Source organism: Schistocerca cancellata, chromosome 2 (genome assembly GCF_023864275.1).
Source record: "Schistocerca cancellata isolate TAMUIC-IGC-003103 chromosome 2, iqSchCanc2.1, whole genome shotgun sequence".
In the NCBI taxonomy this organism is placed as follows: Eukaryota; Metazoa; Arthropoda; class Insecta; order Orthoptera; family Acrididae; genus Schistocerca; species Schistocerca cancellata.
In genome coordinates, this window is record NC_064627.1 from 892,827,871 (window position 1) to 892,846,782 (window position 18,912).

The window sequence follows — 18,912 nt, forward strand, 5'->3', positions numbered from 1 at the left end:
AAATCCCCTTGTGGCACGGACGCGACTCGTAGGCTTTATTTTGGAGACCCTTGTTCTAGTTGGGTGGCGTGTATACACATTTCGCCTTCAAAGAGAAGTAATATGCACATTAAGTGAAAGGAAAGCCTTTGTTTCTCTTCCACTTCTTCCACGTCCTGATGGATACAAAATAGTGCGTCAAGAATTATAATATTTGAAATACAAGCAGAAACAATAAAATCTTCGTTATGTTTGTTTCTAGCGGAAACATACATTCAACACATTTTCTACTAATAAAACCGTCCAGACTGTACTACCTTCGAAAACTGACGTTCTCTACATAACGCCACGGACCGCAGAAAATTTTCTTACAGGGGAAGCAGCCCATTGTGGAGAAGAGATAGTGATGGTGTTCAACTGAGAGCAGATCATGTCACCAGTTCCAGTCGGATCTGAGTGGCGTAGTAAGCTGTGAAACAAGTTTGTTTGTATGTGATGAGCGGATGTGTAAAATAGCGAAGTGTTTGACTTTTATGCCGACGTTACTTCTAGGGTTCGACGTTATCAGACAGTAATTAATACACTTTATGCCAGCCTCTGCATCATTTCTTGCTACTGTTATGTTAAGGTGGGCTACGCCCCCTAACCTACCCTGTGATTTTCTCAGAGTTGTATAGAAATTCACTGGTGGCCGTCTGATCGCGAATGCGTATATAAAACGTCACAAAAGTAGAGAATTCTGTCTTAATAAGGTGGCGAAGCTGTGCTTAATATCCTGAAACTTCTTTTAGTAAAGTCCCTTGTACCAGGAATATTTTAGATCAACTCGTGCAGCCGCGCTTGGTAGCCGTGCGGTTTGAGGCGCCTTGCCACGGTTCGCGCGGCTCTCTCCCGTCGGAGGTTCGAGTCCTCCCTCGGGCATGGTTGTGTGTGTTGTCCTTAGCGTAAGTTAGTTTAAGTAGTGTGTAACCTTATGGACCGACGACCTCAGAAGCTTGGTCCCATGGAACTTACCACAGATTTCCAAATCAACTCGTGCAGTAAAGGTAGGCAACTCGTACAGTAAAGGTGGGCACATGAGTTTTACAAGTCCCCTTGATACATAGCTCATAGTTACTTGCACCAACATAGGAGGGGGGGGGGAAGGGGGTTCTTGGGCGTACCTGAGACTGTGCTAGCAACCCCTGCAGAGATTTCCCTTTTTATACAGACGTTGAAACTTTAACTTCCCACAACTTTTAGAAACCAACAGCTAATATTACAAGCTGTTACAACACCTTAAAAAACCGTATGAGAGGAAGGTTAGAACATTTGTAGCCCCGATCACCACAAGCGTTTTTTTTATTTGCACATCTCCGTGTGTGTGTGTGTGTGTGTGTGTGTGTGAATTTTTACCCATCTGTTGCATAAAGCGATGACTTTCTCACTGATGTATCATGAGAGGACTGGACTAATGACTTATTCCACCTTATGGCCATGAGGTACTACCACATAACAATTTCTAATGGACAGGGTCAGGCCAATTTGCAGCTACACACTTGGAGTCAAGTGGCATAAATTATTACCTTTATGATATGATGGGTACGGTCTTCATTTCGTTTCAAAAATGACTCACCTTCAGTCCGTTTCCCACAACAGGCAGAAACTGACATATTTTCGAAGATAACAGCCTGATAAAAAAAAAACTGAAGCACGCCGAAGACATGGTCATAACTTCTTACACATACACACCATCTGCAGGTATGTGAATGATTAGAATTGCAATTCTCTGTGACAGTAGACCGGCCACCAGAGTGCATTAGTGTTGTTCGTGATTTGTGTTATCACTAAGGATGCTGAGGTATGTAAGAGGTTCGAACAGAGTGAGATGTGATCACTATCAAGGACACGGAGATGCCCCATACTGGTGTGGAACAGCCGCACCACCTGAGGAGTTTGAAAGGGACCTACCTCATCGTGGGCCTCCATTCGGCCGACTCGTCGAATCGTGCAAAATCCAGGTTTGCGGGGTATTGGTATGTAACAGTGGCTCAGTATTGGACTGCATGAGAAAGTGAGGGCAGGCATACTTATCATCAGCGTTCCAGTCTACGTGTACCATCGCAAGAGAGAATGGTCGTGTTGTGCACCTAGCACATCTTGACCCATTCACATCTATGCCTGCCATCCGAGAACAACTAATGGAGTTTCTAACAATACCTCCACTTGCAAAGTAGGTTAGAAATCAGATTAATAATGTTGCTCACGCAGCATTTGTTCACTTTATTGGGCAACAACAAAGTTATTGATTGTGGATGGTATCGTCAGAATGGAAATAATGAAGTCAGTGTAAAAAAAGTCATTAATTTTGGCTTATCTTGATTAGATTCCCACGTAGATTTCGTCGAAGTTGTTATGGCTCATCTTGTTGATTCTAGGGTGATTCCACTTTGACTGCTAGAAGGTCCAGATCTGTATTTTAGCAATATTTGAAGACCTAACAAATGCGTTTTTCAGGAAATTCTTAATGATCAAACAATCCCAGATCAGAACAATGGTATGGTAGAAATAATTTCTGACTTGGTGTTCACGATCCACATTTTTATTAAACTTCTTGTAAATTCACATATACTTCTTCTTAATTGTCACATCATCAATCTTCATATATATTTAATTTCCACTTTATCCAGACACAAGACTTAACTGTTCTTTTACAAAGCGAAATAACAACTTAACTTCTGCAAAGTGAAACAAAGACTGCCCTGTGCGCATTCGCGCCAAAACGGTTACAAGTAAGTCAAAGATTATGATAGTATCACAGAAATGAATTCACACAAGAACCATATCACTGTAATATATCGATACATCGGAGTACCTACACATTAATAAAACCAAATGTGAATATTGTCACATAAATATGTCTGTTACTTCGCAGAAAAGTCGTACGATATTACTGGTATCATGAACTGAGGTTGGAGTGCCGTATGGTCACGTAAATAAAGAACCATTACAAGTTCCTGAAGCAGTTTTCATCGTCCCATACCATTGGTCGGAGACTACCAACAGCTGGACTAGCGTATTACCGCCCCATTGTTGGGCTGCAGTTAATACCACAGCTACGTTTGAACTGGTGCTATGATCGGGAAGCATTGGCTGCTGATGTATGGTGTCGTATTTATTCAGCGCTGAATCGCGACTTTGCACTACCTTAGATGTCCACGGTCGTCGAGTATGGCGGCGAACTGGACGGAGGTTCCATTCTTTCAACGTTCTGGAGAGGCAAAGTGGTGTTACTCCTGGCATCATGAATTTGGGAGTTATGGAGTATGACGTCAGGACACGACTGATAGTGATTGAGAGAACTCTGATGGTACAACGGTATGTCACTGACATCATGCATTCTTACGTGTTACCTGGTCCGCCCCGATAGCTGAATGGCCAGAGTGACGGACTGCCGTCCTAACGGGCCCGGGTTCGATTCCCGGCTGGGTCGGGGATTTTCCCCGCTCGGGGACTGGGTGTTGTGTTGTCTTCATCATCATTTCATCCCATCCGGCGCGCAGGTCACCCAGTGTGGCGTCGAATGTAACAAGACCTGCACCAAGGAGGCCGGACCTGCCCCGTAAGGGTCCTCCCGGCCAATGACGCCAAACGCTCATTTCCATTTTGTTTCATGTGTTACCTGCCATGCAACCGTATCGTTGTACCGTTTCCCAACATGACATTGATCGTCCACATTTTGCACTTGTCGCTATGAACTTTCGGCATGATGATGAAGTACCCGCGTGGCCTGTAGGATACCCTTATTGGACCCAGATAAAACGTATGTTGGAAGAGCTCAGACGTAAGACTCCATCCAATATCAGTATAGAGGGAATCAAGGACCAGTTACAGCAGATGTTGGCCAGCGTGCCTCAGGAGAGGGTACACAGCTTTATGAGACACTTCCCTGCCGAGTCAGTGCATGCATCCAGGCTACAGGGGTGTAACGTCATAGTGATAAACTGGCTCGTATTGCCAAGTTCTTTGTAACATCACACACTTTTTCAACCCGTGAATTTTCATTTCATTTCCTCCTCACCTTCTGCGTGCATCACTTTTTGTTGGTCAGTGTACATGATTTTATTGCTTTTACCTGTTAGGATCCTCATATTTTTACCAGTGACATGTTTTACTTCACTATTTTCTGTATGGGGCTACTGTTAAAGGCGAGGTGTTTTCTAAAATGGAAATACAGTGCCCAGTGACATTAATAAGAGCACCTGTTAAAAACCTGAGTAATCGCCTTTTGCAGCTCGCGCCGCTTCGAGACGTGCAGGAAGAGAGCCAATGAGTTTCAAGAAGGTACCTACAGGGATGTGGAGCCATGCCGACTCCAGTGCCGTAGCCAGCTGCTTTAGGTTCCTCAGTTGAGGACCATGGTGCGAACAGTCCGATGGGGGTGGTACCACAGATTCTAAATTGGGTTTAATTCCGAGGAGTTTGATGCTCATGAGGGTACGGTAAACTCATCCTTGTACTGCCAATAAAATTCTTCTGGGTTTGGGACCACATTCTCGACTGTAAAATTCCGAAGTTTCGGCGACTATTGCGAGACCCCTTCCTCAGGGTGCAATAATTGACAATGCGGTCCCAAACCCAGAAGAATTATATTGACTGTGACAACGGCCTCGGAAGCCTACGTTTGCACTCATCCGGGTGCTCTTCGAACAACTCACGTACACTACAAGCTGTGTGACACTTTGCAATGTCCTGCTGATAGACGTAATTACGCAGAGGAAAACAAAACTGAATGCAGGAGTGGACATGGTGTTGATCCACTGCGCCTTCCCGAACGACGAGCTCACCCAGGGAATACAACAAAGTACACTCCTGGCCATTAAAATTGCTACACCACGAAGATGACGTGTTACAGACGCGAAATTTAACCGACAGGAGGAAGATGCTGTGATATCCAAATGATTAGCTTTTCAGATCATTCACACAAGGTTGGTGCCGTTGGCGACACCTACAACGTGCTGACATGAGGAGAGCCTCCAACCGATTTCTCATACACAAACAGCAGTTGACCGACGTTGCCTGGTGAAACGTTGTTGTGATGCCTCGTGTAAGGAGGAGAAATGCATACCATCACGTTTCCCACTTTGATAAAGGTCGGATTGTAGCCTGTTGCGATTGAGGTTTATTGTATCGCGATATTGCTGCTCGCGTTGGTCGAGATCCAATGACAGTTAGCAGAATATGGAATCGGTGGGTTCAGTGATAGTGATACGAGGCCGTTGAGATCCAGCACGGCGTTCCGGATTACCCTCCTGAACCCGGTGTTGTTGCTGAAGACCGCAACAACAACAACAACAACAACAACGGGTTCAGGAGGATAATACGGAACGCCGTGCTGCATCCCAACGGCCTCGTATCACTAGCAGTCGAGATGACAGGCATCTTATCCGCATGGCTGTAACTGATCGCCGGCCGCGGTGGTCTAGCGGTTCTGGCGCTGCAGTCCGGAACCGCGGGACTGCTACGGTCGCAGGTTCGAGTACTGCCTCGGGCATGGGTGTGTGTGATGTCCTTAGGTTAGTTCGGTTTAAGTAGTTCTAAGTTCTAGGGGACTTATGACCTAAGATGTTGCGTCCCATAGTGCTCAGAGCGATTTGAACCATTTGTAACTGATCGTGCAGCCACGTCTCGATCCCTGAGTCAACAGATGGGGACGTTTGCAAGACAACAACCATCTGCACGAACAGTTCGACGACGTTTGCAGCAGCATGGTCTATCAGCTCTGAGACCATGGCTGCGGTTACCCTTGACGCTGCATCACAGACAGGAGCGCTTGCGATGGTGTACTCAACGACGAACCTGGGTGCACGAATGGCAAAACGTCATTTTTTCGGATGAATCCAGGTTCTCTTTACAGCATCATGATGGTCGCATCCGTGTTTGGCAACACCGCGGTGAACGCACATTGGAAGCGTGTATTCGTCATCGCCATACTGGCGTATTACCCGCAGTGATGGTATGGGGTGCCATTGGTTACACGTTTCGGTCATCTCTTGTTCTCAGTGACGGCACATGGAACAGTGGACATTACATTTCAGATGTGTTACGACCCGTGGCTCTACCCTTCATTCGATCCCTGCGAAACCCTACTTTTCTGCAGGATAATGCACAACCGCGTGTTGCAGGTCCTGTACGAGCCTTTCTGGATACAGAAAATGTTCTACTGCTGCGCTGGCCAGCACATTCTCCAGATCTCTCACCAATTGAAAACGTCTGGTCAATGGTGGCCGAGCAACTGGCTCATCACAATATGCCAGTCATTACTCTTGACGAACTGTGGTATTGTGTTGAACCTGCATGGACAGCTGTACCTGTACACGCCATCCAAGCTCTGTTTGACTCAATGCCCAGGCGTATCAAGGCCGATATTACGGCCAGAGGTGGTTGTTCTGGGTACTGATTTCTCAGGATCTATGCACCGAAATTGAGTGAAAATGTAATCACATATCAGTTCTAGTATAATATATTTGTCCAATGAATACCCGTTTATCACCTGCATTTCTTCTTGGTGTAGCAATTTTAATGGCCAGTAGTGTATTTCTCAGACTACAGCGCGCCCACCTCCGGCGTTAACCTCCCGACGATAGTTGAGGGGTATTTGCTTTCAGATGTTGCACGCCGTTCAGGCCAACAGCCAACTGTCCAATGGAGCATAAAGTGTTATTCATCTGAAAAGGCCGCTTGTCACAACTGAGTGGACGTCAGTTGCGGTATTGGCGTGAAAATTGCAGCCTTCGTCGCCGACGAATAGAAGTCAGCATGGGTGCAAGAACCAGGTGCCTGCCGTGGAGGTCCATATGCAGTAACGTTGGCTGAAAAGTCGTAGAAGAGACACTGTTGGTAGCCCCTTGGTTGATCTGTGTGGTGAGTTGCTCAACAGTTGCAAATCTTCGGAGCTGTCGTTCACCCCTGTCGTCTACGGCCCGCACTGCACCAAAGTTGCGTCACCGCCGTTTTTGGATAGTGTAATTTTCCACGCATGCTACACGTCAACCACTGTGGCGTGTGAACAATTTACCGACTTAGCCAATTCGAAATGCTTCTATCCTTGGCCCGAAAGCCAATGATCACATCCTTTCGAACGTCAAATAAATCACCCCGTTCACTCATTGCGACGACTTCTGCATAGTTTCCGCATCCCCTCGATAAGCTTATGTACTCTTCACTGCTAGTGCTGCCACCTGCCCTCTGTGAGTGGTTGTTGCACGCTGACGTCGAACATAGTCGGTGGTCACACTAATATCGCACGACCGCGTAAATACACTCTCCAATCAAAATATTAATCTCCCCCTTAAAAGAGCTCACAGGTCTCTTTGAAGAACTGTGGATGGCGTAGAACTGGTACGAAGCAGTCACGTAATTTCCAGTGCTGACATACTTAAGTCATGGCAGTGAAATGGTATATATGTCTCAGTCGATTACATGGAATCAGTGCAGTAAGATGTGTCGACTTGAAAATGTGACAGAGTAGCAGAAATGAGCTGTCGCGTTTGGTCGTGGCCGTGAATACATCGTGAATGAAGTTGCCCGGTAGGTTAATGACCAGTGTGGACTGTTCTTTGTGTCCACACAGTGCACCATCCACATCTGTATGATACCGTGTTAGATTTCTGATATACTAAGAAGATTCTAACCGACAGGGACATGAGACGAATGTCATGCCTTGTCGGTGAGAATCGATTTGAAACCCGAAAGGGATTGCTGCTCTCACTGAATGTAAGTCCATGAAACTTCCTGGCAGATTAAAATTGTGTGCTGGACCGAGACTCGAACTCGGGACTTTTGGAAGTTTGGAGACGAGGTACTGGCGGAAGTAAAGCTGTGAGGACGGGGCTTGAGTCGTGCTTGGGTAGCTCAGTTGGTAGAGCATTTGCCCGCGAAAGGCAAAGGTCCCGAGTTCGAGTCTCGGTCCGGCACACAGTTTTAATCTGCCAGGAAGTTTCATAGCAGCGCACACTCCGCTGCAGAGTGAAAATCTCATTCTGGAATGTAAGTCCATGTGAAGAAGTTTCTGTGCGATCATTGCGAGGAAGTCTGCATGGAATGGACATCTGCAGCCGGGTATCCAACATGAGGACTTTGACCACAGCAGTACACAATGTTGCACGCTTTCAGTGGGCTAAATAACACAGAAACTGGATAGCATATTGCTGGAGGCAAGTGGTATGGTCTGATCAATAGCGATTTTCTTTCTTTTCTTCTTTTTTATGATGCAAGGCTTCGAGTTCAGTGACGGACTAAAAATGCAGTTAATCCTCAGTGTGTGAAGGACGTAGTTCACTCTGGAGGCTGTTATGTGATGCTTTAGGAGTGGTTTTCGTACTAAGACTTTGGTCCACTCATTCAGGTTACTGGGGGCAAGAACCAGGAAGTATATTTCTGTATTCTTTGTGACCTAGTGTTGCTCTTTCTTCTGCATCATCACGAACCGTATGCTGTGGACGCTCCCGCCTTCCAAGTTAACAACATTTATGTTTAACGACCAATCAGGCACAGTATCGCACCTAGACTAGGCCGCTAAATCGCCAGTCCTTACTTAATCTCACGGAAAATTCTAAATTTATTCGCTGAATGCTTCACATCAGCTGTATTAGATACAAATCTACTACCGCATACTGACATATAAAAATTTTTGCTGGACCGGGACCCAAACCCGGATTGCTTATCGCTAGCGGTCGCCTTACCCACTTTGGCTATCCACGCGCGACTCCTGGACCTAACGAAACTTCCATATGTTACACCATCCACGCATTGTAATCCACTGAATCCATCCCCTATTGTAATCAATATGAGTCAGATTTCTGCAACAGGTAGATTGAGACAGCGAGGAATCGAGACCAGTGTTCTTATTATTGTGTGCTAACCTAGGATTATAATACTTACATACATCAATCAAATTGGCTGAAACGTGGATGTGAATTTGGATTGAGGAGATAGGCTGCTAGGGTAGTCCGTGCAGTTGCACAAAGCAGCTGTGCCAGGGTAGCGTAGTGGTCAGAGTATCTGCCTAGTGAGCAGTAGACCAGCATTCGAATCCCGGCCTTGGTACAAATTTTCATTCGTCACTTCAGTCTGCATATACGCAGACTTACGGGCATGGCTGAAAGAATGGACGCTTTTGATAGTCCACAGCTGTACGAAATAGTTCGAATTCTTTCGTACAGCTGTGCATCGTGAACAGTGTCTGTTCCTTCAGACACGCAAATTTCTGTATCTATTTGGACCAGTGGGTGAAAAGTGGCAATTCAGTAGCTCGAGAGGATCTAACCATTGGCTCCAGCTGGATATGTCGTACGTGAAGAAACTCATGGGCTCTCTTCCCCTTCAAAGGGAGTCTATTGTGTAGATGCGATGTTGCAAGGTGTTGGCGTCATGATTCCTGGAGATGACTAATTTTATCTCTAACGTGCTTATATATGTGAGGAATTTCAAACTTCTCTCGGAAAAAGATCAACACCTGCAAACAGTGGACATATGGGAGACTGAATTAATCTTAATAGAGGCTAAACTAATGTTATGGTGTTGCTCCATGAATCAAGTGCAGTGTTGACACATCAACCATGAGAGCACTAATCGTCCTTTTGGTATCACTGTTTCCTTACGACGGTAGAAATAGAAGGCATAATATTGAACCAACAGCATTTGTTTATAAGAGTGATTAATTATTTCCCCTCCTCCATTCCAGAGAAAAGAAACAGTAAGGTTGAGAGAATTGCCCTTTCCCTTCAGGCTGCCAGTTTAACTATCTCGTTCAGTAGATCAAAGCACCGGTTTATCCCATACGAAATTTCTTCTTGTCTATGGTTAAAAAAAAAACGGTTCAAATGGCTCTGAGCACTATGGGACTCAACTGCAGTGGTCATAAGTCCCCTAGAACTTAGAACTACTTAAACCTAACTAACCTAAGGACATCACACACATCCATGCCCGAGGCAGGATTCGAACCTGCGACCGTAGCGGTCGTGCGGTTCCAGACTGTAGCGCCTTTAACCGCTCGGCCACTCCGGCCGGCTCTTCTTGTCTATCTAAACAGATCGTGGTTGGCATACTGTTTATGTCTTGGAGTACTAGACATTCTTCTCCCACAGTTAATAGAAATGTATTCTCTCATGTACCGCACGTACTACTACCACCACTTAAGCCAACCCTATCACTGTACCAACGCCTTCTTACAAGATTTTGCAGTGTAGCGATTTTCCGTGGGCTCAGTCAACCCTTGGCTTATTCAGAATCTTATCTTTCTAAATCCTAGGGTGGTTCATGGACCAATAACGTTTGTAAAAACGGTCATCACTAAACCCTTTAAACAGCATAGTAGTGTTTTCATTGTACGGTTCAGTTCAATGAATTTATTATTTTTGCTGTATTCAAGGTTATTAACTTTTGAGTACCCAATCCAAGTTTTCTAAACTTAAAAGGAAATTGATACTTACGGTCTGTAAAACCATTTGGAAAACGTTTTCTAGACTCCCAGTTATAATAACTTGTAGGACCTATGTATTTTCGGATTCCCACAATTACTTCTTCGAAACTGCGCTCACATAACAGAAAATCAAAACTCATATATTAACAAAAACTTACTCATTATTTAATTCAAACATTCATATATGGCCACACGTTGCTAAACTAAAAGCAAGTTTCACTCATTTTCCAGGTTTATTTCTCGAATAAGAATTTTATTATATATAACATTAGAACGGATTTAAATAATCTCTGTAAATAATTTTTTTATTAATTATTAATTATAATGATCTTGAGTGCACACTTTCAGTATGATAATATTAGTACACTCTTACAGCTATCAAATGTCATTAAACGTTTTATACGGAAAAACAGAAAATACATTTATTAAATCCATATATTACTTCATCTTTCAAACGATTATCGAGTTTTGTTAAACACTTTCATGCAGCTTTTAAGAAAACATCGCAATTTGTAACGATACAAGTATCATTATGAAGTTAAACAGTAAACTGCCAACCATATAATTTTTTCTGTAATGACCTTGCAATGTAACAGCTGACAAAAGTTAAGCATTTGTCTGCTCTCATGAGTAGAGAGCCATGTCGTAGAGAATGTAAGTGAGTGTAAGATGAACTAACATTGTGATGTGACTGTAATGTGCTGCCTCCTCATGACTGAAGTTGCAACTAATGATGCTGTAGACATTCACAACCCTTATTTGTAAAATATGCAAATGTATATTGTTTGATTTTTTTTGTTAACAAGGCAATGTTATTATAAATATTGCAATGTTATGAATTTTTTTATTGTGAGGAGGCATGGATATAATATTCAGGAATATTCTGTAGGGAAGCCTCTGTAGATGTTTTAGTGTCGACATATCCCGTCTTTTTCAGTAACTGTAATTCCAGAACAGTACAATATGGAGAGCTCTAGTTCAGAGAGGACGACTTGAAGACATAATGTGTGTGTGTGTGTGTGTGTGTGTGTGTGTGGTGTTAGTTGAGCAAAATATCAATGAGAGCCTGAAAAGGCAACGGTACAATGCTACATTTCTAGAGCTAAACAAATGTGTGCAATCATCTAAGAAGAAGTGGGCTCTGATTTTGTACAAAATATGTGCCATATATACACTCCTGGAAATTGAAATAAGAACACCGTGAATTCATTGTCCCAGGAAGGGGAAACTTTATTGACACATTCCTGGGGTCAGATACATCAAATGATCACACTGACAGAACCACAGGCACATAGACACAGGCAACAGAGCATGCACAATATCGGCACTAGTACAGTGTACATCCACCTTTCGCAGCAATGCAGGCTGCTATTCTCCCATGGAGACGATCGTAGAGATGCTGGATGTAGTCCTGTGGAACGGCTTGCCATGCCATTTCCACCTGGCGACTCAGTTGGACCAGCGTTCGTGCTGGACGTGCAGACCGCGTGAGACGACGCTTCATCCAGTCCCAAACATGCTCAATGGTGGACAGATCCGGAGATCTTGCTGGCCAGGGTAGTTGACTTACACCTTCTAGAGCACGTTGGGTGGCACGGGATACATGCGGACGTGCATTGTCCTGTTGGAACAGCAAGTTCCCTTGCCGGTCTAGGAATGGTAGAACGATGGGTTCGATGACGGTTTGGATGTACCGTGCACTATTCAGTGTCCCCTCGACGATCACCAGTGGTGTACGGCCAGTGTAGGAGATCGCTCCCCACACCATGATGCCGGGTGTTGGCCCTGTGTGCCTCGGTCGTATGCAGTCCTGATTGTGTTGCTCACCTGCACGGCGCCAAACACGCATACGACCATCATTGGCACCAAGGCAGAAGCGACTCTCATCGCTGAAGGCGACACGTCTCCATTCGTCCCTCCATTCACGCCTGTCGCGACACCACTGGAGGCGGGCTGCACGATGTTGGGGCGTGAGCGGAAGACGGCCTAACGGTGTGCGGGACCGTAGCCCAGCTTCATGGAGACGGTTGCGAATGGTCCTCGCCGATACCCCAGGAGCAACAGTGTCCCTAATTTGCTGGGAAGTGGCGGTGCGGTCCCCTACGGCACTGCGTAGGATCCTACGGTCTTGGCGTGCATCCGTGCGTCGCTGCGGTCCGGTCCCAGGTCGACGGGCACGTGCACCTTCCGCCGACCACTGGCGACAACATCGATGTACTGTGGAGACCTCACGCCCCACGTGTTGAGCAATTCGGCGGTACGTCCACCCGGCCTCCCGCATGCCCACTATACGCCCTCGCTCAAAGTCCGTCAACTGCACATACGGTTCATGTCCACGCTGTCGCGGCATGCTGCCAGTGTTAAAGACTGCGATGGAGCTCCGTATGCCACGGCAAACTGGCTGACACTGACGGCGGCGGTGCACAAATGCTGCGCAGCTAGCGCCATTCGACGGCCAGCACCGCGGTTCCTGGTGTGTCCGCTGTGCCGTGCGTGTGATCATTGCTTGTACAGCCCTCTCGCAGTGTCCGGAGCAAGTATGGTGGGTCTGACACACCGGTGTCAATGTGTTCTTTTTTCCATTTCCAGGAGTGTATATTGTGGAGTCGACCGCTGTGCAAAACTTCAAGATGCATGGTGCATTAGTACACAGGAGGAAGCAGTATTATTCAGAGCCACAAAAGTGTACGCTGCGAAATGTATTTTGTAGTTGAATTTTCAACGGAGGCAGGGACATAGTTCATCACACAGTTTGTTTTTGTATGTGCTTTTACGTAATTCGGACCTCATACAGAGAAGCCATATTTGAGTTGTGAAAGCCATGCTCTATTCTGATTTTCATGCTCCATTAAAATAATTTGAGTTATTCTTAAAGCAAATGCGTTTATGGTGTTATTATTTGTATAGATGGAAAATGATCCTTTTTTCCTTTGAGAATGTATGTTAAACTAATTAAATTTTGCAGTGATAAAAACTGGTAGAAATATGAATATAAATATTTTCCAGTTGCTTAAATGGTTCAAATGGCTCTGAGCACTATGGGACTTAACTGCTGAGGTCATCAGTCCCCTAGAACGTAGAACTACTTAAATCTAACTGTTGTGTTGGCTGAAGAGCCAACAACAGTGGAGGCCGAAATGCACGCGTTTTAGCCCCCGCAGGCTGGCGTGAAGAGGGAAGAACTATATTGACGTGAGGTCTGGAACATGACAAGGAATTAAAATTCAGAAAGCGGACGATATTAGATTGATACTTAACTTTAATCCATTAATGACGAACGTCGCTCTTGACGGTACATGATTCGCAATATTATATGTTCAGAAGACATAGTAACTGAATATGGCGCCTTGCTAGGTCGTAGCAAAAAAATGGTTCAAATGGCTCTGAGCACTATGGGACTTAACATCGATGGTCATCAGTCCCCGAGAACTTAGAACTACTTAAACCTAACTAACCTAAGGACAGCACACAACACCCAGTCATCACGAGGCAGAGAAAATCCCTGACCCCGCCGGGAATCGAACCCGGGAACCCGGGCGTGGGAAGCGAGAACGCTACCGCACGACCACGAGCTGCGGACAGGTCGTAGCAAATGACGTAGCTGAAGGCTATGCTAAACTGTCGTCTCTGCAAATGAGAGCGTATGTAGGCAGTGAACCATCGCTAGCAAAGTCGGCTGTACAACTGGAGCGAGTGCTAGGGAGTCTATCTAGACTAGACCTGCCATGTGGCGGCGCTCGGTCTGCAATCACTGATAGTGGCAACACGCGGGTCCGACGTATACTAACGAACCGCGGCCGATTTAAAGGCTATTACCTAGCAAGTGTGGTGTCTGGCGGTGACACCACACCAACTAACCTAAGGACATCCACACAGCCATGCCCCAGGCAGGATTCGAACCTGCGACCGTAGCGGTCGCGCGGTTCCAGACTGAAGCGCCTAGAACCACTCGGACACTCCGGCCGGCGCCAGTTGATTAAATGAAGCCAATACATAAATTATGAACCAGCTAAATCCTTTTGTAAATGTTACATGTTACTGATGCTGAACTTAAGAAGATTTCACTGCAAGGTAATGTGAAACTTCTATTGTTCTTGTTAAAAGCACTGTGGTGGGTTGTACATTACGAAAATTCTCAATTAGCGTGTGTGTGTGATAAAATAATACTCTGCTTATTCAAAGTTAGGCTCAAGGAATAGTCACACGGATAGTGGAGCTTATTGTCAGATGTCGACATGTGATATAGAAAAATTCAGCTTTGATGTGAAACAAACACTTATGAAACTTTACAACTATAAAATCTGTCATTACAGTAAGCTAAGTGCCTTCTATGTCTATAAAGTATCTTACCTCCAAAGTAGATGCTTCTGTGTGAGTGCATGTAGGTATGTTCATTAGCCACTGGTGCACATAAAGTGTTCACTTTAAGTTTACCATTTCCCATTACCATCACCTCAAAGGAAGTTCATATAAAGTTAGTCAGGTTCCCACTATTTTCAGTTTGCAATAACTAAGTAATACCCTCAGAATGTACCCATTCCGAGTTCTTTTTCTTCCTCTGACAGAACACACTGAGAATCCCAGAACTTTGATGGAACAACTTGCTTATTTTGTAGATTAATAAAATTTTTAATAAATGAGAAAACATATTTTATTCAGTGTTACTTAAATTTCAAAGCATAAGAAACAACACAGAAATCATAACCAGATTTTTTAAAAATCTCAGTAAAGAAAAACGTCATGTTATTGACAGTGTCTCATGGACCACTTATTCAATTGTCTTCCAGAGAACACAGTTCGGGAAACCCTGGTCTAGAGCTACATTTTCTAAAACCTTGAGTGGCTAGATACTTTGTACTGGTTGTTACCTTGTGCTGTTTCTAACCTTTATGTTCTGACATTGAATTCACTATTTTATGTGCTATGCACCTTCTTGATTGCTTATCTAAATGTGTGTGTGTCGTTCAAGTCATAAATTTGTTTCTTTGGCCAATAAACCATACCATTTTAATAATAATCATACCATGTTCTAAATCGTTTATTTGTAGTGACAATGTAACTTGTTATGTTTAGTTTTTCAAGGTATGTTTGCCAGGTACACTCGATGAAAATTTGCATCACCATTAGCTTTCATTTCAGCTTGCTATTGGGTCGGTCAAAGCAAAGAATATAATGAAACTTCAGACATGGCCGTGGTTGCAATAACTGTATGTTTCAATTTACCTTAAATATCTCTTGTGTCTCACAGGTGCTCATTTCCCAAAATGATTGTTACATATTCTATATTCAGTTGATTCATTATTTAAGTGAAGGCTCTTCTCCTTGTAATTGTGTGTGCAATATACAACCATATTTAGGCTCGTTCTCTGGCATTAATTTTAGATGAAACAAGCAAAATGTATTCTCTACCCAATAAGGTTCTCAAGAAGATGAATTAATGAATTACACTTGAAATGTCACAAGTAGTGTACTGTTTGTATATATTGTCAGCTGTGCAATCTTCTGTTCAATGTATACAGAGCTAGTGGCTGTGGATTTCATACCTTTAAAGCAGCAGTGTTGCAGAACTCCTTACACTATATATCTAGTAGTTTTAACAGGTTCACTAGGAGCCATTTGCATTTCTTCTGCTAAAATGAAACCAAGAGTTAAAATGAGTATGGTAAGTTAAGTTCTTAAAAATCTGCAACTGGAATGTTATTCAGAACTGAGAGATATTCCCTCTATCGTTCTATGCAATGGTGTGATTGAGACAACAATTTTGGAACATAACAACATTGACATTAGACACATATCACTAAGTACACATAACATGCAAAATGGGAAACTCTATTATAACACAAATCGTAGACTATTTTCAAGAGTCATAGTATGACTAGAGAAATAAGCATTTATAGTCTATTATGGTCTAGGATTTTGATTTGCTTAATGTGTGGGTTTTCAGCAAGAATGTAATAAAATGTCATATAGAGCAGTAATTGTCTACGCTACAGAAGTTGATTTCTATTGATTACACTTTTATTAATTTTGATGACTTGGGAACTGTAAATAAACATGCTTGCAGTTAACTGGTCTAAGTATCACACTGACAGATTGTGTCACAGAAATAAACCTAAATTCAGAATGAGTGGACATGACATGTACTGTTCCACAAGTTTCGATATTTGGGTCTCTTCTGTTCTCAATCGACATGTTCTTTCAACGGCTTGCCCACACTTTATTATAATTTCTGACTTCATAATGTGTGTTCATTAGTGATTTAAGGAGGCCGTACACTGGACACACAAATGATGGGGCGCTTTGCAACTTCGACAGATCTGAAGATGTTTGAATTTTGAACTAAACCAGTAATCATTATACAGATAAATTCGACAGTAGAGTGCAGCAAAAAATTTAGAATAATAATCATTCTCACGGACATATTCTTCACTTGATATAGCGTTAAGCTTTCATAAACTTTAAAAGAAGTACAAAAATTGTAATTCTCTATGATAATACAAGCATGCTAATAAAGGGCTCTAATTCAGTCTTAACAGACACAGCCTAGATGATAGCTGAAAAGATCTACAACTGGTTCACGGCAAATAATGTATGTCTTAATCTCACAAAGCCTCTTTTTACGTGATATCGAACAAGCAAAAACGACCTTTTGGTACCACAAGTCACCATTAGTAGCAATGTATGTAATTCCACCATTGGCAGCCCAAGCCTGGGGCTTCACTTCGCAAGTGATGGTGAAGAAGGAGGGGGAGGAGTTACAGCATCATGGATGACCTGGCCCGGCTGACAGTATCACGTAAGGGTCCCTTGATAGGATTACAGTGAAATGCTTAATGGCAGCGAAGACAGAAATGAAGATCATCGGTACGGCGAAACTGGCAGAAGAGGCAGCCCTGCACTTAAGAGTTAACGTTGTAGCTAGAAATTAAAATCCAAACATGTCTGCTCCCAGATCAGCCGATATTTGGTCAGCTTCTGTGTCCCATGTTAGGGATAGCTGGAAAAGAATACTCCAAGACTAATAATCTTCATTTTATGAACTCTGGTAGATAAATGTCTGTCTCCATTGAAAAACAGGATGTTTTATGGAAAAACCAATATCGTTCCGTACTGCTTCCATTTCATCACTGGCTGTCTGGTACAGCAACCAGTTATGATATTTTTTTGGACAAACGCAGTCTCGGTTGCAAAATTGTATTTATTAATACCGATTAAGCATTTAGTTTTGAGAGGCATCGACAGATTATTATCTGAAGAGAACAGAACAAAACTTTTTAATGAAACAAACGGTAACGTAATGAATCGTGATTCTAAATTGTGCAGCCACAGGGATAGTAATACATGTCAAAACTCACATAAAAATGTAGCAGAAGAAACTTCATCCATTACTAGCCACGTCAGGGCACAAAATAAGATAAAAAAATCATATGGGTAAGGCATACGCTCGTCAGAAGTCTTATCAGAACGGAAGGGAATTTAAACGGGGATGAAAATGAAAAGTTAAATTAATGGGAGGCAATACGAATGTAGAACAAATAAAATACCTGTACTAAGAGTGGATCAGCATGGTGTACATAGCGTAGAAACACACGTAAAACATGTATGATGCAAGGTAGAGAGCGTACCAGTGCAACAGGCCTACTAAGCACCACAGCAAAAGCTACTGTGAGGTATGCGACAAGAGGTACAGTATTAGTACCATCTGTGTGGACTAGTTGGCACAAGTGTCAACCACATCGAATGCATTACTTAACGACAAGCAAAATTAAAACTAATTAAAATGTATGTAATCATTTGCAAGAGGAAGAGGCCACTTACGTTATTTAAAAAGAAAATGTAATAAAAATTAGCTAATAACATTTGGGGATAACAGAAAATAAAGAACGGGATAAAACATTCTCACTTACAAAATTGCTTGAAGGAAAAACTTACGCATACGTACAAGGATCTTAAATCGTACCTAACGTCATCACAACTTAAGTGGGGCAAGTAATACTGGTATCAACACTGCCTATCTTGACTACTCTTGGTTATTCATAGACGTTTTCATATTTTCTGTTGTGGTAATCTCACAATACCCGACAGGCTCATCTTCACATCTTCTTCACGTCACGGGAACGTATTACTTACTTTTTAAATATACAGCGTTCGTGGAGTAGCACTCCTGCAATTCCTAATCTGGAAATGGGTGCAGGACATTTGGAAAGTGCGTAGAAGCATAGGAACTCAGCTCAGTATTACTGGTACCACCAAACTTCTGTTAGTGCAGGAGGCAATTATGCCCAGAAACCATTTAATCCCTATATCTTAGAAACAAAAAGAAACAACTGACTTTCATTTAACTTGGAGACTTAACCCCCCCCCCCCTTTTTCTCTCTCTCTCTCTCTGCGACACACACACACACACACACACACACACGAAGTTTTCTCGGGTCAAATGTTTGTAAATTATTAAAACATCTTTAGGGCTG

General features: G+C 43.4%; 1 non-coding gene across 1 annotated transcript; it reads left to right on the plus strand.

Annotated features, from left to right (window-relative positions):
• The first annotated feature begins 7,860 nt into the window (after positions 1-7,860).
• Trnas-cga (transfer RNA serine (anticodon CGA)) lies at positions 7,861-7,935 on the plus strand. The gene has a single exon. It is a non-coding gene; the product is annotated as a tRNA-Ser (tRNA).
• The last annotated feature ends 10,977 nt before the right edge of the window (positions 7,936-18,912 follow it).